This window comes from Tursiops truncatus, chromosome X, assembly GCF_011762595.2.
Source record: "Tursiops truncatus isolate mTurTru1 chromosome X, mTurTru1.mat.Y, whole genome shotgun sequence".
Classification (NCBI taxonomy): domain Eukaryota; kingdom Metazoa; phylum Chordata; class Mammalia; order Artiodactyla; family Delphinidae; genus Tursiops; species Tursiops truncatus.
In genome coordinates this window covers 93,057,778-93,080,930 of record NC_047055.1, presented here as the reverse complement: position 1 = coordinate 93,080,930, position 23,153 = coordinate 93,057,778, and the positions used below count along the sequence as shown (strand labels likewise).

At 47.1% G+C, this 23,153-nt stretch overlaps 1 protein-coding gene and 1 non-coding gene across 2 annotated transcripts in view; one reads left to right on the top strand and one right to left on the bottom strand.

The window, feature by feature from the left end:
• Nucleotides 1-2,867: 2,867 nt before the first annotated feature.
• NYX (nyctalopin) overlaps nucleotides 2,868-23,153 on the top strand; it is a 72,148-nt gene continuing 51,862 nt past the window's right edge. The window contains exon 1 of the transcript XR_012329227.1: nucleotides 2,868-3,299. The gene's annotated coding sequence lies outside the window, so the exon portion shown is untranslated. The remainder of the gene's footprint in view (nucleotides 3,300-23,153) is intronic.
• On the bottom strand, nucleotides 20,804-20,905 carry LOC117310528 (U6 spliceosomal RNA). The gene has a single exon (XR_004524670.1). It is a non-coding gene; the product is annotated as a U6 spliceosomal RNA (small nuclear RNA).

Here is a 23,153-nt window from a genome sequence, read left to right as displayed (position 1 = left end):
CATTTCTTCTTCTGTGAATTATCTACAAATATCTCTTGCTTATTTTTCTTTTGTGTTAGTGGTCTATTTCTTATGGATTTGTAGAAGCTCTCTATATTAGGAAGATTAGTTCTTTGTTATAAGAGTAGCCAATTTTTTTTAACACTTTGTCATTTGTATTTTCACTTTCACTTTCACATCATGGTTTTGTTTCTCAGCTATGCAGAGAGCTTTTTTTTCTGTTTAGTTTTTTTTTTTTTTTTTTTTTCTTTGCGGTACGCGGGCCTCTCACTGCTGTGGCCTCTCCCGTTGCGGAGCGCAGGCTCTGGACGCGCAGGCTCAGCAGCCATGGCTCACGGGCCCAGCCGCTCCACGGCATGTGGGATCTTCCCGGACCAGGGCACGAACCCGCGTCCCCTACATCGGCAGGCGGACTCTCAACCACTGCGCCGCCAGGGAAGCCCTTCTGTGTAGTTTATTTCATCAATCTCATGGCGGAGGGATGGCTGAGAGGCCCTCCATCTTGACCTTGCATCATTAGCCAATGAATTGAGTACCTGGAAAAGGAGGCTCTGTCCCCCTTTCCACACAGCCAGGCAGGGAGTCAGAGTGGTGGGTTGGGAGGCACTGTTTAGTTATTTTTAAACTTTGGTCATTTTCCAGAGCCATCTCCCAACCATCAACATTCTGGACGATGCCCTGGAGTCTGAGGGTTGTCAGTGCCAGGTGTGGGGGTGCTAGTGCCAGGCTAGAAACTGCCCCCCAGGGACGCAGTGGCCCCCAACCCGTCAAACTGGGTGGGCAGGGTGCCTGGTGAGGAACAAGGCAGCTCCAATCCACTGATGCTGCAAAGGAGCGAGGTCTGGAACGTGACTCCAGCTGAAGCTTCTGGAAGGTCAGTGTGGGTGCATTCAGAGTTCAAATTCTCAACGTCCCCCAATCCTGGCCTGGGGCTGGATGAGATTGGAGGGCTGACCGTAAGCAGGCTAGAGCGAGTAGAAGGTACCTCAGGAGCTCTCCCGTGGATGTCTCCCTTCAGTTCAAAGCCTTATCTCAAACAGCCTCTATCCCTAGGACATGGCCCTGGGGACATAGCCCGAGCACCTGCGTGGCCTCTGTTCCTCAGGGGTGACCTTGCTCGCTCTTCCTCAGAGCTCTGGGAATTTTCTCAGCCTACTTAGGAGAAGCTGTCTTGACTCTTCCAGTCATGAACAGAGTTCCCCCACCCCCTCCTGGGACTGGAACTCTGTTTTCCAAAAGCTAGAAGATTGCCGAGTAGGCAGGGGGCAAAGGGCTCAGCTGCTTTTCCCTCAGGGCAGAGTCCCCTTTAGCTCCACTCTCACTGGCTTCTGCGAGAGCCGTTCCGATGGGCTTATTTATTTATGACTGAGATCCAGATGATGAGGCGACATGAGAAACATACAAAGGCTCCATAAAATTTAGCAAAGACTTGGGCAGCAGCCCATGTGGAATCCATTTGTTTTTCTATTTAAAAAGGGGTGGGGGAAAGCCTTCATTCCATAGCCGCAAAGGAACTTACACCATCTGCTCAGCTCCCAGCCAAGGAATACAATTCCAGGAAGCAGGAGAAGGGAGGCTGATCAGTGATGGCTGTCAGCTGTGAACAGCTGTTTATTCTCAATGACTATTTCCACGTAGACCCATTGCAGGGATCTGCTGTCCTTTACACGGCAGAGACGAAACAAAACCCACCCCTTCCTCCGCCCTTTGACACGCGGTGACCCTCGCTCAGTCCAGCCTGGGACTCGATGACAAGCCCAGGGGCAAAGAAAAGCTGGGTCTCAACGGACTCTGACCTACCTCACAGGGAGTCTGTCCCCGCAAGGCAAGAAAACAGCCTTCAGTTGTTCCAGGGACTAAGGTTTCACTCTTCCTGTTGCCAGGAACTGAGCTTCTGAGTAGCAACTGTCCACGTCCCACACAAATAGCTTCGTCTGGATTTGCAGCAAGATCTGGGCTGGGGGGCTTTGCTATGAATTCTAACCCTGTGATTTCAGCACATGTCCTCTCGATGTTGTAAAAGCGTGTGTGTGTGTGTGTGAGACTAGAATCACTTCTGGACAGGAAGTTATACAGGCAAAAAAACAAGCAAAACAAAACAACCCCAAAACAAACAAAAAAGATGACGCTTTGCTGTGAGTACAAAGGAGCCACAGCTCAGCATGACGGGTCCTTCCAGAGAGATAAGGAACTGGACAGCAAAAGTCACACGCCGCCCAAGCCTCAGAGAGGTCGAGGTGAAATGGAAACTTCCTGTTTATTTTAGTCCTTTAAAGCCCCGGGGGCGGGGATTTAAACCATGGCTGTGGCACTGGGAAGGAATCAGAACAGCTAGATCAGTCCAGAAAATTGTGGCGTTGCCTGGCTCATCGACCACGCCCTCGCGTTCCCACCTGAGGACAAAACGGAGATAATAGCATAATCACGCAAAGGAGTGACCCAGAACTTGCACCATATGCTTTCTTTTTTCATTTTTTTAAAAAAATTTATATATTTTAAAAATTCTTGGCTGCGTTGGGTCTTCGTTGCTGCGCGCGGGCTTTCTCTAGCTGCGGCGAGCGGGGGCTACTCTTCGTTGCGGTGCGCGGGCTTCTTATTGCTGTGGCTTCCCTTGTTGCGGAGCACGGGCTCTAGGCGCGCATGGGCTTCAGTAGTTGTGGCTCGTGGGCTCTGGAGCACAGACTCAGTAGCTGTGGCACACGGGCTTAGTTGCTCCGTGGCATGTGGGATCTTCCCGGACCAGGGCTCGAACCCGTGTCCTCTAGTATTGGCAGGTGGATTCTTAACCACTGGGCCACCAGGGAAGTCCCCCGTATGCTTTCGATTAACCTAATTTAACCTTACAGCGTCCTTCTTGGGGTGGGGGTGGGGATGGGGAGCAGATACCATCCTCATTTTTTTTTTTTTTTACATAATAGAGGCCTCCCAGGAGGCTAAGTGACCCAATCACACACAAACAGCAACTCAAAGGCTGAGTCGGGAACTGGCTTGGTCTCAGGCCCTCCCCCTAGCCCAGCTACTTCCTCCTAAATATCTCTAAGCACTCAGTTTCTTGGGCCTTTAGTTTTAGCACCTGGGCTGCAATGCTCACGCTCATAGTCTCGCCATTTCCACCATCCGCACTTGGAAGTGAAACCGCACACCCCAGATTGGGATTCGAACCCACAGTCTCTGGCTTAGTGGGGGACTCGAACCCACAGTCTCCCAGCTGAAACCGCACACCTCATCTCAGGACTTAATGAAGCTCAGATTCTTTAGGTCTCCGCACAGGAGGAATTCAGCGAGAGGCAAAGTGATAGGTAAGTAGATTTATTGAGAGAGATACGTACTCACTCCATAGACAGCGTGTGGGCCATCTTGGAAAGGGAGAGGCCTGGGGGTTGTGGAGGTGGTTAGTTTTTGTTTGTTTGTTTGTTTTTGCGGTACGCGGGCCTCTCACTGTTGTGGCCTCTCCCGTTGCGGAGCACAGGCTCTGGACGCACAGGCTCAGCGGCCATGGCTCACGGGCCCAGCCGCTCCGCGGCATGTGGGATCCTCCCAGACCGGGGCACGAACCTGTGTCCCCTGCATCGGCAGGCGGACTCTCAACCACTGCGCCACCGGGGAAGCTCGAGGTGGTTAGTTTTTATGGGCTGTGTAATTTCATAGGCTAATGAGTGGATTATTCCAACTATTTGGGGGAAGTGGTGGGGATTTCCAGGATTTGGCCACCACCCACTTTTTGGCCTTTTATGATCAGCCTCGGAACTGTCATGGCGCCTGTGGGTGTGTCATTCAGCATATGCTAATGTATTACAATGAGGGTTTAATGGGGCTCAAAGTCCACTGGAAGTTGAATCTTCCACCATTTTGGACCTAGCCGGTTCTAACCAGTTTATGTCGTATCCTAAACGGTTATGTCATTCTCTTAAAGGTTGTGTCCTGCCCTATTCCCCCCTGTCTCAGAAGGTCATCCAACCCAGGGTCACCCAACACCTCAGAGTAGTCCCAGCTAATTCTCAGGACGTACACAAGCAAGGGCTTCCAGAATTTAGCACAGGGATGCTCAAACTGTGTCATACCTGTGGAGCATGTTAAAAATACATACGGCAAGGATGTGGAGAAACTGGAACCCTCATTCATTGCTGGTGGGATTGTTCTATGGTGCAGTTGCTGGGGAAAACACTTTGGTGGTTCCTCAAAAGGTTAAACAGAGAGTTATCCCATGACCCAGCAATTCTACTACTAGGTATCTACCCACAAGAAGTGAAAACTTATGTACACACAAAAATTTGTACACGAATGTTCACTGCAGCATTATTCATAATACTGTAGTCAAAAAGTGGAAACAGGGCTTCCCTGGGAAGATCCCACATGCCGCGGAGTGGCTGGGCCCGTGAGCCATGGCCGCTGAGCCTGCGCGTCCGGAGCCTGTGCTCTGCAACGGGAGAGGCCACAACAGTGAGAGGCCCGCGTACCGCAAAAAAAAAAAAAAAAAAAAAAAAAAAAGAAAGTGGAAACAGCCGAAATATCCAGCAAAAGACAAATGGAAACAAAACGTGGTCTATCCCTACAGTGGACTATCATCCAGCAATTTAAAGGCATGAAGTACTAACACCTGCTACAACATAGATGCGCCTTAAAAACATTATGCTGAGTGCAGAAGCCAGTCACAGAGGACCACATATCATATGATTTTATTTAAAGGAAATTTCCAGATTAAGCAAATCCATAGAGACAGAAAGTGGCTTAGTGGTTGCCAGGGGCTGGAGGAAGGTGGAGGATGGCAGTGACTACTAATGGGTATGGAATTTCCTTTGTGGGTGATGAAAATGTTCTAAAATTAGCTAGTGGTGATACTTGCAAAACTGTGAATATACCGAAAACCACTGACTTGTATACTTTAAAAGGGTGAATTTTCTCATCACAAGGAAAAAAATTTTTTCTTTTTCTTTGTATCTTTATGAGATGATGGATGTTCACTAAATTTATTGTTCACTTTAAGTTCACTTAAACTTATTCACTAAACTTATGTAAGCCATAAACTTATGCTATAGACCTTAAACTTATACAGTGGTGTATGTCAACCGTATCTCACTAAAGCTGGAAGAGAAAAAAGGGTGAATTTTATGGTATGTAAACTAGATCCCAGTTAAGCTATTACCAAAAAAATACATACACCTGGGCCTACCTTCAGAGATTCTGCTTTAGCAAGTCTGAGGTGGGAGCTGGCCAGCTGCCTTTTTAGTAAAGTACCCTAAACGTTGGGGAGAGAGTGGTTTACGAGGAAATGTATGACACTGAAACCGCACAATTCAGACTGGGACTTGAACCCAGCCAAAACCCAGATTGGGACTTGAACCCACTGCCTTTTTTTGGCCATGCTGCACGGCTTGTGGGCTCTTAGTTCCCTGACCAGGGATTGAACCCAGGCCCTTGGCAGTGACAGCAAGGTGTCCTAACCACTGGACCACCAGGGAATTCCCCCCACTATCTTTTTTTTTTTGGCTGCGTTGGGTCTTCGTTGCTGCACGCGGGCTTTCTCTAGTTGCGGTGAGTGGGGGCTACTCTTCGTTGTGGTGCAAGGGCTTCTCACTGCGGTGGCTTCTCTTGTTGCGGAGCATGGGCTCTAGGTGCGCGGGGCTTCAGTAGTTGTGGCTCGTGGGCTCTAGAGTGCTGCCTCAGTAGTTGTGGCACACGGGCTTAGTTGCTCCGCGGCATGTGGGATCTTCCCGGACCAGGGCTTGAACCCGTGTCCCCTGCATTGGCAGGCAGATTGTTAACCACTGCTCCACCAGGGAAGTTACCCCTCACTCCCTGCTATCTTTTAATTGAGATCACACACCTGGTCTCAGGACTTAATGAAACTCAGGTTCTTGATGTCTCGTTACAGAAAGAATTCAGTGAGAGACAAAGTGATAGGTAAGAAGTGGATTTATTTAGAGATATACACATTCCATAGACAGAATGCAGTCCCCCTCAAAAGGCAAGAACGGCCTTGGGATAAACACACCCCACACACCGAGTGTGGGCCATCTCAGAAGGCGAGAGGCCCTGAAATATGGGGTGGTTAGTTTTTATGGGCTGGGTAATTTCACAGGCTAATGAGTGGGGGGATTATTCCAACTATTTGGAGGAAGGGGCGGGGATTTCCAGGAATTGGGCTACTGCCCAGTTTTTGGCCTTTTATGGTCGGCCTCGGAACTGTCATGGCGCCTGTGTGTCATTTAGCATATGCTAATGCATTACAATGAGCGTATAATGAGGCTCAAGGTCCGCTGGAAGTTGAATCTTCTGCCATCTTGGTTCTAGTTGGTTCTAATCAGTTTTTGTCATGTCCTATGGCTATGTCATTGTTTTAAAGGTTATGCCCTGCCCCCTTCCCTCCTGTTTCAACATCACTCACATCCCTGAGGAGCTCACAGTCACACTGGGGAAACATAGGGGTCTCTTAGGGGACAATTCAGGGTCAAACTGTGTGGTCTTAGAGAAGAGTACAGTTGTGGAGAGAGAGGACCGTTGTGGGTCAGGGTGGCCTGGGAGGGGTGGGAGAACTGAGCAGAGCCTTAGAGGAGAGACAGGATTATGCAGACAGAAGGATGCATTCTAGGTGGGAGACTGGGCCTGGGAATGTGCATGGCATGTGCTGGGAGTGATTGGGGGTCTGCGCAGACTGACCGGATGGTCAAATTGGGGAAGTTGGGGAAGGCAGTTTTGCAGGAGTGGGCTGAGGTCCTCCCTGAATGCCAGGATGCATTGTAGCTGAAGATGTGGACCCAGAGATGATTATAATGATGTGAAGAAAGCAGGGTTTTAGGAGGAATAGCCTGGCTTTTGTGTAAAAATGTACTGTAAGCAAGGAGTGGCAGTAAAAGGCCAACTGAGAAGCTGGGGCAGGAATCAAGAAATGAAATGGTGGGGTTCTAGGCCTGGGACTTGATGGGGGACTGCAGAGGAAAGAGCAAAGTCAGAGTTTAAAGGGGAAATTAGAATGAGGTTGGCTAATGGAGAATGAAGAAAAAGAATCAGAAGGAACACTATACAATCATGGACCCACAGCTGTTTCCCGAGTGAGACGAGGACCTGGTTTAAATCTCAGCTCTGCCACTATTGGCTGTGTGACTTGGGCAACTCACATGACCTCTCTGTGCTTTAATATTTCCAACAGTAAAATTCAAATAATAGTAACTGCCACATAGGTTGTCATGAGGTGTAACTGGGAAAATCCACTTGAAACAGGGAACACTGGGGAATTCGAAATGGGCTTTTCTGTCTTGCATTTCTACAGGCCACCTTCTCCCTGGGCAGCCTGAGGAGCCATTTGCTTGGGAGTGAGGAACGTTTTCCTAAGTTTCTTGCGAGAATCGGAGAGAATTTCTTGGAGAACTTAGATCACAGTATTTCTTCCGGGATGGACAGACAGTACCCCTTCTACCATCGATGGGGCCACGGGACTTGTCTTTGAGGAGGAGGATATGATTTAGAGGAAGTGAAAACCCAGCCTTTGTCCCTTCTGGTCACCAGGAATTGTGGGAAGAAACATAGAGGCAGGGCCAGGAGAGGTGTGGCAGTGGGTCCCGAGGTCACTTTTCTGGGCTTCTGGCCAGGAAAGGGTGGAAAGTTGGAGAAATTGAAAGGGAAGCCAGAAGCAGGAGGCCTTTGACCAGATTCACCTTTGGTACCTTAAGAGGAGACTGGAGGTCACATGGGGAAGTCTTGGAGGTGCAGCATGGTGAGATAGAAGGGCAGGGCCGTAGCCATCCAGGAGTGTCCCATGGTGCTGCATGGCCTGGACAGAAATTTCTGTTCTGGCTGGATTCAGGCTAAGAAGAGGGAGTCAGGCTATAGGTAGAAATTTAGGAGTCCACATCCATTGAGCCCCTAGAAAGTTCTGCCCTGGGAAATAGAGAGTGGTGCAAAGGTCAATTACAGTTTGAGCTCTCAGAAAGTGATCCTTGCAAACAAGCTTGGTGAGCTCACTGACGAACAGGGTGGGGAGACGCATAAATTAGGGAAGATGAGGACAGAAGGCTGGAAGCACCCCCAGCTAAGGGGAGGACGAAAGACAGTCACCGAAAAGGCCAGCAGTGTAGCAGGAAAGCTGGAAAAGTACTGTGTCAAAGAGGCCAGAGACGGCCAGGGCTTCAGTTCCATGAGTGCTCAGGGCCCCCCCACTGCACTGGGCGGCCAAGTGAGGCTAATCTCTGTGGAAAGAGTTGCATTCCCTGCATCCTTCTCATAGTCATGCTTGCCTTACATTTTAGTGTGGGTGGGCTGAATTGTCCAGGCCTTGAGTGTACTTTTCTGGGGGAACCAGAGCGCTCTTGTTGGATCCCAAGCTGACAGGAAAGCATCCTGGAGGCCACCCAGGCCCCTACTGGTAGAGGCCCTGCTGAGGCCACACCTACTGGAGCCAGGACAGATGAGTCAGGGCATTTGACAGCCCAGGGGAGTACTCCCTGTCAGCGGGGAGCCTGGGTCCTGGCTCCAGGCCAGAGGTCATGGGATCAACTCAGTCCCCGTCTACTTCCATGGCAACCTGGGCAGGGTGGCCCCATCCCAGTGCCAGCATGGCAGAGGCTGTGGGAGTGCCCAAGGGCAGGTGGGTAGGTCACGTCTGTGGCCAGGCCTGCCTGGTCCAGATCCCCGAACTGGGCCAGGAGGGTGTGTTGGGCAACTCTCTGAGGACGGCAGTGGCTGTACACACAACCCCCGATTTCCACATGACTTGCCCCTTCTTGTTCTTCCTGCCCGGGGTCATTTTAGCTGTGCCGTGGTTACTTTCCATAGCACTTGAACTGGAAAAGGAAACTAAAAAGAAAGAGCGCCTCTATTTGGACTCAGAGGGAAGTTTGGGGATGGCTTTTCAAAGCCCTGGTTGAGAAGGGAAGAGCGGGGATTCATTTTCTGAGGCTCTCGGATGCTTTGAGAAATTATAGAAATGACAACCGTTTATGCGATAATTCATCCTCATGGCACAACATGGATACAGCATAGCCCTGTTTGCCAAGTGGTTCTGAGATTTTTATGATTTGAAACTCCTGTGTTTTCTGCCAACTTTTATATGTGAAAGCTGTTCTCTCGAATTATTAAAGTAGACAATTCCTTCTGGCATTCACCACTGTAGTTTGATCCTGGAACCTCAAAAATCAGTCTTCTCAGACTTCCCTGGTGGTCCAGTGGGTAAGAATCCATGCTCTCAATGCAGGGGGCTCGGGTTCGATCCTTGGTCTGGGAGCTAGATCCTGCATGCATGCCGCAACTAAGAAGCCCGCAGGCCACAACTAAACATGCCTCAACTAAACATGCCGCAGCGAAGATCCCGCATGCTGCAACTAAGACCTGGCGCAGCCTAAATAAATAAACTAGTTAAAAAATATTTTTAAAAATCAGTCTTCTCACTCAGTAGTCAGTAACATAAACTCCAAGCTTGTTCATTCATTCATTCAGTAAATAGTTTTCGAGCACAAAATGTGTGCCAATATACTGCTTGAAGCTGAGGATGCAGAGATGAAACATAGTCTATGGGAGCAGGGAGGGAGCAAATAAAAACAAATGTGTCCTGGGCTTCCCTGGTGGTCCAGTGGTTAAGATTCTGCGCTTCCACTGCAGGGGGCACAGGTCCGATCCCTGGTCGGGGAATTAAGATCCCACATGCTGTGGGGCAACTAAGCCTGCGCGCTCTAGAGCCCGCGCACCACAACTAGAGAGCCCTCGGCATGGCAACTACTGAGCCCATGCACTCTAGAGCCCATGTGCCGCAACGAAAGAGCCCGCATGCCACAACTAAGACCCGATGCAGCCAAATAAATAAATATTAAACAACAACAACAACAAATGTACCCTTCCATTCCATGTGAAAATGTTATGCTAGGTGGTACAGATGCTGTCTCCTGGGGGCCTCCTGAGCTCACCGGCAGCTGTGCTAGGCAGGTAACTGCTTTCTACCTCAGGGCCTGCCTCTCTCAGCTTCTCAGTTTGAGAACCTGGAGGGGCAACTGGGAATTGTAGGGAGAGAGTGTTTACCAAAGGGGAATGGGAGTTGCTGAAGAAATGCCCCAGCCTTATCCTCCACTGGGACAGATTTGAGGCATGTTTCCCGCCCCCTCCCCCAAATCAGACGATCCCCAGCGGAATTCAGCCTGGTTGCTCTCAGTGATAATCAACTCATAAACTTATCCTTTATTGGCTTCCCTCTGTCTCACTTTCCCCACTCTTTCACTGGTGATTCCTGGGGTCACCTCTCAAATAACAACCTGCACCCAAAATCCTTGTCTCAATGTCTCTTGGCTTGCTTTGGGGGGAGCACAAACTAAGACAGGGATGTGAACAGTGTCGGGGGGTTATGGGAACACAGAGGAGGGGCCCCTAATCCAGATGGGGTGGGTCATGACAGTTTCATCAAACAGAAAGCCTTGAACCAAGTCTGGTGAGAAGCCTGAGTTGGTCAGGCAAAGAAGGAGAAAGGGTTGTTTTCCAGGCAGAGGGGCCAACAAGTGGAAAGGGATAGGTGTGTAGGAAATCGTGGAGAACTGGAAATAGTTCAGAAGGACCAGGATGCAGGGTACACACATGTGAGAGCTGTCCAGTGATCGTCCTTGCAGCCAGGGCTGGGGTGGGCTCTGAGTCTGCGGGGTCCCTCTCTGCCCTATTCCATTTGCCATCAAGTCCTTTCTCAATTTCAAAATTGGGTCACCATAAGCAAGCCCCCCAACCCAGTCTTCTCCTCCCAACTGGCGCCCGCTGGCAAAAAGAGACAACAGCTCATATTGAAATGCCAACTTTTTAGCAAAAGTTTAGAAATCTTTCACAAACGTAAGAACAAAAGCACATTTCCACCCTACTGTTTCGAGGGAAAGAATGTGGATGAAGCAGCCATTAGTCAATCGCTTCGTCCTGCAGGAAATATTTATGGCGCAGCTACTGGGAGCCAGGAGGGTGCACAGCCAGCACAAAGAAATGGCAGGCGCTGTTCTCACAGGGGACGTCTCTGTGCCCAATTGCAAGTGGACCTGTACCTGAAGATGAACCATAACGCTCATACCAAGTAAAAGTAGCCAGTTGAACAGAGGGGAAGTTTCTCCTTCCGTTTCTCCTGCTACTTTTCCTTTCCTCACTTCCTCCCTCCCCCTGTCTCCTGCCCTTCTTTCCTTCTTCCTCCCTTTGAAGGAGGAAGGAGAAACAAATGAAATATAGTTTCCTTCTCTTCAAGTACCCACAAGGGCAGAGCTAACCTTGTTCTTTTGTTTGTATTTATTTTTCTGAACAGGTAATACACACAAGAGAACAGAGGTAACCTGGGAACGATCTTCCTCCTCTGTCCTCTTGTCACTTGGTCCACTCCCCAAAGTGTTCTTGGGACAGGTTTCTTGTGTATCTTCCATAAATATGCTGTGCATTTACCAACATATCTGATTGTATCTATTTTGGGGGCCCCATATATATAGTAGGATTCTATACACCACCTAAACCTTACATTTTTACCTAACAATAATTCCTGGAGATGTTTCTACATCGGTGTATCTGGAGTGGTCTCATTTTGGAGGCCATACCATCATGTATTTGGCTAGCCTGCCATCGATTAGATATTTAGGCGGCAGATGGTCTTTTGCTGTTACAAACAACACTGCAGTGTATGTTGTTGTTTGATGTTGTTGTTTGTCGATCATCTTGTACACGTGTGGATATACCCGTAGGATGAGTCTTTAAAGGTGGAGTTACTGGGTCAAACGGATGAGCAACTTTAACTTTTTTTTTGCGGTACGCGGGTCTCTCCCTGTTGTGGCCTCTCCCATTGCGGAGCACAGGCTCCGGACCCGCAGGCTCAGCGGCCATGGCTCACAGACCCAGCCGCTCCACGGCATGTGGGATCTTCCCGGACCGGGGCACGAACCCGTGTCCCCTGCATCGGCAGGCGGACTGTCAACCACTGCGCCACCAGGGAAGCCCCGAGCAACTTTAATTTTCATAGATATTGTCAACTTGCCCTGCATAGAGGTTATGCTTATTTACATGCTGGCCAGCAATAAATGAATAAGCCAGTTTCTCCACGCCCTTTTAAACACAGCATATTAGTTTTCTATGGCTGTGTAATAAATTACCACAAACTCAGTGGCTTAAAACCCCACCCATTTATTAGCTCACAGTTCTGTAGTTCAGAAGTCTGGCATGGCATGGCTGGGTTCTCTGCTCAGGGTCTCACAAGGTTAAAAATAAGGTGTTAGCAGGGCTGAGTTCTTGTCCGGAGGCTCTGGTGAAATATCTGCTTCCAAGCTTGTTTTTGTTGTTGGCGGAATTCAGTTCCTTATGGTTGTAGGACTGAGGTCTGCCTCTGCTGGCTGTCAGCTGGGGGCCACTCTCAGCTCCTAAAGACTGCCCACAGTCCTTGCCACATGGCCCCCTCCATCTTCAAGTGAACAACAGCTAATCAAATCCTTCTTGTGCTTTGGATCTCTGCCTTCGCTGTCTCTGACCTCTATACCTAGATTTAAAGGACTCATGTGATTAAGTCATGCCACCCAGATTATCCTAAAGTCACCTGATTTGGGAACATTATCACATCTGCAAAATTCCTTCACAGCAACACCTAGATTAGTACATGAGTGAAGAACTGGGAGAAGGTGATGGTATACCATGGGGTGGGGATTTGGGTGACCACCTTAGAATTCTGCCTGCCACACACTGAATTATCAAACTTCTTCATCTTTGTAAAATGTGAGAGATGAAAATGGAATTTATTGGATTTTTCTCTTTCTATGTCTGGAAATCTTTTCACATATTTAAGATCCATTTACATTTCTTTGTTTTTTTTGGTGAATGATATCTGCTTATATCCTGTGCCCCTTTTACTCCTGGGTTTCTGGTCTTTTTCTTTTCCTTAAATTAGAAGAGCTCTTTATACGTTAAGGATCTTTGCTACCTTAATGACTTTGTTTGTCTTATCTATTTTACCTGGAACCCCACCCTCCTCCTTGCTGCCTCCAGAAGCACCATTCATTCTTTACAGCCCAGGTCAAACCCACATTGCCCAGAGGGCCATGCCTGACCATACCAATGCTCATTTATCAACTCCTCTTGACTCTTTTCTTATGCTGTTCTATGTTGGTTACTCTTGGCTCCCCAGCTGTGATGTTGAGTGTTTTCATTGCAGGAATTCAAAAAGATTCAAATATAAGACTGAGCATGTGATATGCATAAAACTAGTATCTGTAAACCGATAAATTGATGCCTTGAACTGGAAGTCAAAAGTGTAGGCTTTGTCTTCACATTTCCTATGTTCATTACAAATACACATCACCACACACCCCTAACAGCCTTGTCTTTGTGACTTCCATCCATTTTTGTAATTATTAAATGATCTTACATGAGTAACCTCTCATGTAGTCACTCATTTTGTTAGTTTATTTCTCTTTGGCATGGTTTAAGTAGTAAAATTTGTCTCCAAATCTAACATTTTTGGATATTATTTGATTTGAAATTAAGATTTTATCAGAGAATATGTGTTCATTTCTTAAAGAGTCAAGTAGAACTGAAAGGCTCATAATAAATCAGGGCAATCACCCTGCCCCAGGCTTCCCTACTTCCTTCACTTTTCTTCCAAAGCAGATATTTTCAGCCCTTTTCTCTCTTCCTCCTGATATATCTCTCCATATTACTAGTTAATACACTTATACCACTATGTTTTATTTTCTAAGTTTAGACATTATCTGTGGACTTCCCATCATGGTGATGAAAACTGAACCTTTTCAGATACCCTGATCCCATTTTCCCCCTCCCTCTGCTCCCCCCAACAGGGCTATATTACATTTTTTGGTTAAAACAAGTCAGCATTTCTGTTATTATGGCCAGGCAAACATTCACTGCTGAGCTAGATTGAGCTCCACAGCCACACTTTCTTTCTGACTCAACAGCTCTATAAATGTGGCTATATCAGTAAGGATGCTCTAAGCTGCAAGTAACAGAAAACCCATCTCACCAACAGTGGCTAGAGACTTCCCTGGTGGTCCAGTGGTTAAGACTCCACGCTTCCACTGTAGGGGACATGGGTTCCATCACTGGCCGGGGAACTAAGATCCCACAAGCCACGCCACATGGCAAAAAAACCCCAACCAAACAAACAAACAAACAAAACAAAACAGTGGTTTAAACCATAAGTCTCTTTCTTACTTTCTTAATGTGTGTAAAGCAGGAAGGCCAAAGGTTGGTTCAGAGGCTTGGCAGTGTCATCAGAACCCAGTCCCTTCCCTCTTTCCATTCTGCAATCCTGTGTCCTGGTTTTCATATTCAGTTTTGCTCATAATAGCCACAAGGTGGTTGACACAGCTCCAACTGCGTCATTCAGGAAGAGAAAGAAAATTCCCCTCCCATGCCTCTGTCTTTTATTTTGTTTGGAGGGGAGGTAATTCCTTTCCCAGAACTCCAAGTGGACTTCCCTTTATATCTCATGGGTCAAAACGAGGTCGCATGAGCTCCCAGCTGCAAGGGAAGCTGGGAAAGCATTTTCACTTTCTATAATGAAAAAGGAGATGAGGAATGAGTAGCCAACCAATAGCATAAGCCTGTTGGGCTGTTTTTTTCCACAAGTGGCAGAAGACTCAACTTAACATGGCTTAAACAATAGTGAGGTTTGTCATCTTGTAAAAGAAGTCCAGAGCTAGGGAATTCCAGGGTTGCTTAATTTAGCCACTGACTCAACAGTGGCAGCAAAGTTCCAAGCCTTTTCCATCTTTCTGCTAATTGTTGGCTTTGGTCCTCTGGCTGGTCTCGTCATGGTCACAGGGGGGCTGCAGCAGCTGCAAGGATCACAGAGCGTCAATTGGATTGAAGAGAGGATGTCCTGTCTCCTTGTCTTTTTCTTAAGTGTGAGAACTTTCTTGGAAACTTCACAGCAGATTTCTTCTTGGGTCTCATTGACCAGTGTTGTGTCACGTGTTTATTTGTAAACCAGTCACCATCAAAGGGGATAAATGACCATGATTGGCTTTGACTAATCAGTATTCTCCTTCTGGGGGACAGGAGGAGTCCCAACACTCCTGAAGTAGATGAAACTGACCTATACTTAAACGAAGTCAGAGTTCTATTAACAAAGAAGGAGGGATGGCTACTGCGGATAATTTCTGCCACACCATTTTTTCCTGGAGTTTATAATTGCCTTGATTTTTTATTCACCTATTTTTTAAAATTTCATGAATATTTATTGAGGCTCTACTAAGTTCTAAGCACTCTTCTAGGTATTGGGTATTCCTCTTAAACAAGAAAAACTTAGTACTTGGTTCTATGGACTTTACAACAGGATCATACAGGTTAGGAACATTGATTAGTGGGTAGTTGTCTAAGCTGGTATTAATAATTATCTCCCGCAATTTTCATGTCTGCATGTACTTGTTTGAGGAACTCAGTCTGCTCAACCATTATTTATTCTTCTTTAAACTTTCAAACATTTCTTGACCTGACTCTGAATAATTAATTTGAATTCTTAGGAGAGGTTTTACAGTTTCAATGGTCAATTACTTTTCAGATCCCTCAAAATGGATAATCAACAAAACAATCTCACTTCCCTAGAAGTGAAAGGACCAATATTTTCGTTTTCTTGTGATGAATACTTTTAGGACCATCCAACCATTCCTGATAATGTTTAACTACTGTTCTCATTGAGAAATAAAGAAAGATGAGACACACTATGATATAGAAGGAAGAGGGATTTTTAAAAGACTTCATGCTTTTTTCAGATAATCCTATTCAGGGCGCTTTCCCCCCTATTGAATTAGAATAAACAATAGATGGTCTCAAGATTTGCCTCTACTGTCCTTAGCAATTGTCTCCTGAAATTTCATTTCTAGGAACTACAAAATTTCAGAAGTTTTTCTTTCTTCTAAACCCTACTGTAACTTTGTAAGTTTTGCTTCTCCAAAGTCAGTATTTATACTTTGAGCAGATGTGCCAGCAATCTCAGTAGCATGTTCTTTATGGCTCATAACAATGACAATATTTATGTAATCACTCAGTTAACTACCACAGTAGAATGTAAAGTTCAGGGGCTTTCACATTAACTATAGTGTTTTCATAAAAAATTTTAGTAATGATAGGAACAACTTTCTGTTTGAATTTAGAGAAATCTTTCTAAGAGATAACGTTTCACTCAATACCACTGGCTAATTCTTTTCTTTTTTCCCTAATTAATTATTTATTTTTTGGCTGCATCGGGTCTTAGTTGCAGCACACGGGATCTTTCATTGCAGCGCGTGGGCTTCTCTCTAGTTGTGGCGTGCAGGCTTAGTTGCCCTGCGGCATGTGGGATCCTAGTTCCCCAACCAGGGACCAAACCTGCATCCGCTGCATTGCAAGGCGGATTCTTAACCGCTGGACCACCAGGGAAGTCTCCCACTGGCTAATTCTTAAGAGTCTTTGGGGGACTTCCCTGGTGGTCCAGTGGTTAAGATTCCCCGCTTCCACTGCAGGGGGCGTGGGTTCAACCCCAGGGAAGTTCTGCATACCTCGAGGTGTGGCCAAAAAAAGAAGAAAAAAAAAATTGAGGCTTTGGAAGAAAACTCTTCTACAATTGTTCCACTTTTTGTTAGTGCTGATAAAATATTGGTTTTAAATATGTGAAAATTGATGTTTAGTACAATCTGAAATCATGGCTCTGTTAGGTAATGGGGTGCTCCACTTAAATGACAACTGTTTATTTGACTATAAAAATACTCTTCCATTTTAATAGAATAATTTCATGAAAATTTTCTTCACAGACATAATAGAAGCTGCAGAACGGGTAGGGAACTGATGGTTCTTTGGCTGTGTTTGTGAAGTCAGATTTCCCACTGTAAAAAACATTCATGCCACTTTTCCACTGAGTATAGATGGTACAAGGTCAACATTTTTAAAACTACGTCTTCTTCTCATGTCTTTTGCACTCATTTTGACACTGAAACAGAAAACTGCATTTAAATATTTCCTTGAAGGTTTCCCCAGACTCTTCAAACAGCCTGGAACGGTTGACAAAGTTAGGCCAACTGATTCAGGCACAGCCTGCCACGGACAGCCATGGAGCATTCCCCTGCGGGCCCAGGCCTTCAGCTGGTGAGGAGTTGCCCAGTGCTTCCCAGCCTCCCACTGGACTTTGCCCCTTGGCACTCCAGCTCCTGGTGCTGCATTTTCCCTCTCAGGTCCAGTCCTCCTCTTACCCTTTGGTCTCCTTGAATGATCTCAGCTACCTCAGGCCTGGCGCTCACCGGGCTCACCGAACTTGGCCTTGCCACCAGCTCTTTCTGTTCTAGCTGCATCCTGCAGGGGTCCTGCTCTGGCCTGGCCCCAGGATGGACCCCTGGACTTCCTGGCCACTCCTCACCACGGTAGAGTCATGCCCCATGTTACAGGGATAGGGATGAGGTGACTGTCAGGTCCCGAGGCCTGCTTTTCAGGGTGTGTCATGTTACCCCCCAACCCCCCACCATGCATGCGTCCCTGCCGAGGACAGGCTTTGACATCCACTTCCTGATTACCGAGCATCCTGTTGGACTTCCTGATGGTTGTGCCCCATCCATCCATGTTACGGCGTGATCTGATACACCTCACCACCTGCATTCAACAGACCTCCCTTTGCCCTGTTTACCAAAGGGCCTTTCCACCTCCACAGGCCACCTGATTTCCAATTGAGGCTGCAGTGTTACATAATGATAAACTTCCTTGAGTGCTTTCTGTGTGCTGACGCTGCACTGTTTCCCATGGATTAGCTCCTTAAGCCTAGTTACAGCCCTGTGAGGTAGATAGTATGTTCAGTCCATTTCACAGCTGAGGGAACTGAAGCTTCCAGAGTTCCTGTCACTGGGCAAGGGTCACCGCAGCTTTCCGATTCATTCCTGGCAGCTGAACTGAATGACTCATGTGGCCCTATGCTAACTCATCATCCAGCTAACAGGTAACCTGTCAATTCACCTCCCTCTATCCAGAACATTCCATTCCTTGATCACTAGAGCTTTCATCCCTACTGCCTCTGAAACTAACTCATAATGCCAGCTGCCCGTTAATATCTAGCAAGGCTTCTCCTTGCCCTGGTAGGACACAGTGCCTGTCAGCTTTAAGGGAGGCCAAAGGGATACCCTACAATGAGGGCAAAAGGGAAATATGGCATGGGCCAACAGACATTGGGCTCCATGCGGACAATCAGAGAAAACAACCCAAGACTCTCCTCCCTCCCACTGCTTCAGCTGTCCCTGTTGAAAAGCTGAAGCCCACTTTCTCCACCCATGCAGGCTCACAGGCTTCCTCAGCCCCGTGGAATTCCACTGTCGGTGGCCCCTCTCTAGCCACCCCACAGCATCTTCTACCACTCCCTGCCTCAGCTGGCTCATCGAGAGCCTGCCCCGTTTCCTCCCCCTATGAGTTTCCTATCACTGCTGTAACAAATGACCGCAAACTTAGTGACTTAAAACAATACCCATTTATCATCTTAAAGTTTGGAAGGTTAGAAGTCCAGACATCAAGGTGTTGGCTGCGTTCCTTCAGGAGCCTCTAGGGGAGAATACATTTCCTTGCCTTTTCCAGCTACAGGCTGCCTGCATTCTTTAGCTCACGGCCCCTCCCTCCATCTTCAAAGCCTTCAGCGTAGCATCTTCCAATCTTTCTCTCAATGTCTCTCTCTCTTTCTCACTTCTGCTTCCATCATCACATCACCTTCTCTAGCTCTGACCCTCTTGCCTCCCTCTTAGAAGGACCCTTGTGATCACACTGGGTTCAGCTGGATAATCCTGACTGATTTCCCCATCGCGAGATCCTGAACTTGGTCACATGTGTAAAGTCCTTTTTGCCACATAAGGTGACATAGTCACAGGTTCTGGGGATTACCATACCTCCCACCACAACAGCCTGCCCACTAGAGATGGGAAGCAGGAGGACACGGGGGAGGAAGTACTGGGTTGTGGCAGAGACCTTGGCTAGCTCTAGTTGATATGTACTGTGGGAAGAGGAGGTGGATCAGAAGCACCAGAGGAAACCTGATTTTCTTCTCAGGAAAAGGCAAAGATCTTTCCTTAGACAAATTTGGAGAAGCTCAATTCTTCCTTGCCCTACCCAGCTGCCTAGTGGGGAGATGGCAGAGGGATGGGGCCGCCCATAAACCAGGTCATCTTAGCACACCCCATAAGATGGATGGCCAGAAAGGAAAGCCACCACTTCCACACACATACCTACTCTTGCCCTGTCCATGTCCTGCCCCCTGGCCTTGCCCCTGTTCTATCTCTGCTTCTAACCTAGAGACTTGCCTGCTCACCTTACTTTCCCATCCTTGGCCCCAATGGTTGTTGAACCAGGCCCACCCTCTGGCTCTTCCTACTTCAGAAGAAATGTGTCTACCATCCTTGGTCCCCTGAATGCCAATCACTGTACCTCAAGGAGGAGGACATTGCTCAGGGAACTGTTCCCTCGCCCACAGGCATTCTGACCAGAATGTGCTGCACACACAGTCTTCCCTCAACAGAACATGGGTCACTGTGAGCTCAACTTTGTGAATAATTGTGAGGTGGCGTTTTTTTTTTTTTCTTTTTTTCAGCCCCACGATCTCAAACAATGCTTAATGATTCGGTTCATGTAGCTATAATTCATCAAGATCTTGGAATTTAGGGGGAAATGATGATTTGCAGTGACATGCAGATAGACTATTTAAAATTACGGTTGTCCCAGAATAGCCAGGACATATGCTCAACATCTGGAAAACAACCGTATGAATGGTGTGACCGCAACAGATACCAGAGAATTGGGAATTTTAAGAACTATACTGAGGGTTTCTGGGTCCTAAGAACAGCAAAATGAAGTCCTTGTAGATTATATAGCAAACTGTTTTTATTTTTCAAACCCTCTTTATTATAAAATAAAACACAGACACAAGCAAAGCAAATGTATGACAATGAATTATTTTAAGCCGAGCATCCTTTTAACTACCACCTAGGTCAAGAAATAGAGCTTTGCCAGGTACCCTAGAAACCACTTCATGTTTCCCATCCCAATCATAGCCCCCTCCCTTGCCCAGAAGTAACCATGATCCTGACTTTTATGTTAGTCCCAAAAAAACAAGTGTTTTATCAACCAATTTTGCATCCCTACAGTAAGTTTAGCTTGTCTTTTAAAAAACATTTTTTATTGGAGTATAGTTGATTTACAATCTTGTGTTAGTTTCAGGTGTACCGCAAAGTGATTCAGTTATACACATAATCATTCTTTTTCAGATTCTTTACATATATAGGTTATTACAGAATATTGAGTAGAGTTCTCTGTGCCATACAGTAGGTCCTTGTTGGTTATCTATCTTATATATAGGAGCGTATATATGTTAATCTCAAGTTCCTAATTTATCCCTCCCCCCATGTTTCCCCTTTGGTAACCATAAGTTTGCTTTCAAAGTCTGTGAGTCTGTTTCTGTTTTGTAAATAAGTTCATGTGGCATTTTTTAGATTCCACATATAAGTGATATCACATGATATTTGTCTTTCTCTGACTTACTTCACTTAGTATGATAATCTCTAGGTCCATCCACGTTGCTGCAAATGGCATTATTTCATTCTTTTTAATGGCTGAGTAATATTCCATTGTATATATGTACCACATCTTCTTTATCCATTCATTTGTTGATGGATGTTTAGGTTGCTTCCATGTCTTGGCTATTGTAAATAGTGCTGCAATGAACATTGGGGTGCACACAGCTTTTTGAATTATGGTTTGCTCCAGATATATGCCCAGGAGTGGGATTGCTGTGTCATATGGTAGTTCTATTTTTAGTTTTTTAAGGAACTTCCATGCTGTTCTCCATAGTGGTTGTACCAGTTTACATTCCCACAAAAAAATGGAATGCTTCATGAATTTGTGCGTCATCCTTGTGTAGGGGCCATGCTAATCTTCTCGGTATCGTTCCAATTTTATTTTATTTATGTTTTTTTATTTCTTATTTATTTATTTATTTATTTATTTATTTATTTTTTGCGTTATGTGGGCCTCTCACTGTCGTGGCCTCTCTCATTGCGGAGCACAGGCTCCGGACATGCTGGCTCAGCGGCCATGGCTTATGGGCCTAGACGCTCTGCGGCATGTGGGATCTTCCTGGACCAGGGCACGAACCCGTGTCCCCTGCATTGGCAGGTGGACTCTCAACCACTGCGCCACCAGGGAAGCCCTTTATTTATGTTTTAATAAATTTACTTATTTGTTTATTTATTTAGGCTGTGTTGAGTCTTCGTTGCTGCGTGCTGGTTTTCTCTAGTTGCAGCGAGAGGGGGCTACTCTTCGTTGTGGTGCACGGGCTTCTCATTGCGGTGGCTTCTCTTGTTGCAGACAACGGGCTCTAGGTGCACGGGCTTCAGTAGCCGTGGTTCGCGGGCTCTAGAGCTCAGGCTCAGTAGTTGTGGCACACGGGCTTAGTTGCTCTGCGTCATGTGGGATCTACCCGGACCAGGGCTCGAACCCGGGTCCCCTGCATTGGCAGGCGGATTCTTAACCACTGCGCCACCAGGGAAGCCCACGTTCCAATTTTAGTGTATGTGTTGCCGAAGTGAGCACTAGCTTGCCTTTTAAAAACTTTTATTTAAATGTCTTCTAAGTCACTTTTAACTTATTTCCCCCTTCCATCCCTTTCTTTTCTTTTTTTAAATAACTTGTTTGTTTGTTTTAATTTATTTATTTTTGGCCGTGTTGGGTCTTTGTTGCTGCACGCGGGCTTTCTCTAGTTGCGGTGAGCAGCGGCTACTCTTCATTGCAGTGCATGGGCTTCTCAATGTGGTGGCTTCTCTTGTTGTGGAGCACAGGCTCTAGGTGCACGGGCTTCAGTAGTTGCGGCACGCGGGCTCAGTAGTTATGGCTCGTGGGCTTAGTTGCTCCGCGGCATGTGGGATCTTCCCGGACCAGGGCTGGAACCTGGGTCCCCTGCATTGGCAGGTGGATTCTTAACCACTGCGCCACCAGGGAAGTCCCCCATCCCTTTCTTTTCTTTACAGTTTATCTGTTGAAGGGCCTGAACCATTTTGTCCTGTAGGGTTTCCATTTTTCTGGAAGTTGCCCATTCATATTCATGGCCCATTCCTCTGCCCTCTATCAGAGGAGACTTGGTCTGTGAAAAGGAGAAATGGCAAACATGACCACCTTACCGACTCATCCATGGTCTTTTCCCAGAGATCTTGTGAGGGGGACTGGTGCATACTTAGCTCTCCGTGGCTGTGGTGACTCCTGTTTCCTCAGCCTGGTCTACTGGGCTCTGAGCAAGCCCAGCTGTCCTCATGAAACTCCCTCCTGGTGCCCCCCACCCCATCCCAGGGCCAGGGGACCTCGCACACAGCCACAGTGCCTGGGCTTCATTCCCAGCTCTGGCTGGCTCCAGTGAGGTTGTGCAGGAAGCACCCAGCCCTCTCCACAAAAGCTGCTGTAGAGCCTGCCTGGGACGGGGCTTGTCTTCCCATAAAACGGCCTTGCAGTGGGTCAGGCAATCTCTGCCCGTGGTAATGCATCTGGCAAGTGGCTTCAAAAGTGAGCCTGTGTGGGGGACAGGGGGCAAGATAGGGGTAGGAGATTAAGAGATGCAAACTACTATGTGTAAAATAAATAAGCAATGAGGATATATAGTACAGCACAGGGAAATTTGACCATTATTTTGTAATAACTTTAAATGGAGTATAATCTATAAAAATATTGAATCAACACAAAAAATGAGAGTGTATCCTGTGACGCACAGGTGAGCCTGGAAGTGTTTTTTTGTCACAGTCTTTTACTGTTCTGTCCTGTGTAGGCCTACAACATGGGCTGGGCTGCCCCAGGAGGCAATGGGAGGTCCTAATCCAATATTGCCCTGCAACCTGGGTGAGAGGGCCCGGCCCTGGGCTCCATTCTTTGGAGGGTGCCACATACCACAAGAACATACAGAATACATACGGTAGAGAGTGCGTGGGCATCTCCACCTTGGAATCCAGTGGTCAGTGCTGGCAGAGCCCTGAGCCCGGAGCTGGTGTGACTCACAACTGTTCGGGCCCCAGGGAAATACTTCTGCGCAGCGGCTTACACTGTGTTTTCAAAATAAAAGGCGACTATTTCTGGATGCTGTGAAGGTCTGTGGGCTGTGCCTCCCCTGATCTTGGAGAGGCCACTGCTTCAGAGGGCTGGGAGAATTTGAGCTGCAGAAAGTTGAGGTGAAAGAAAAGACAAAT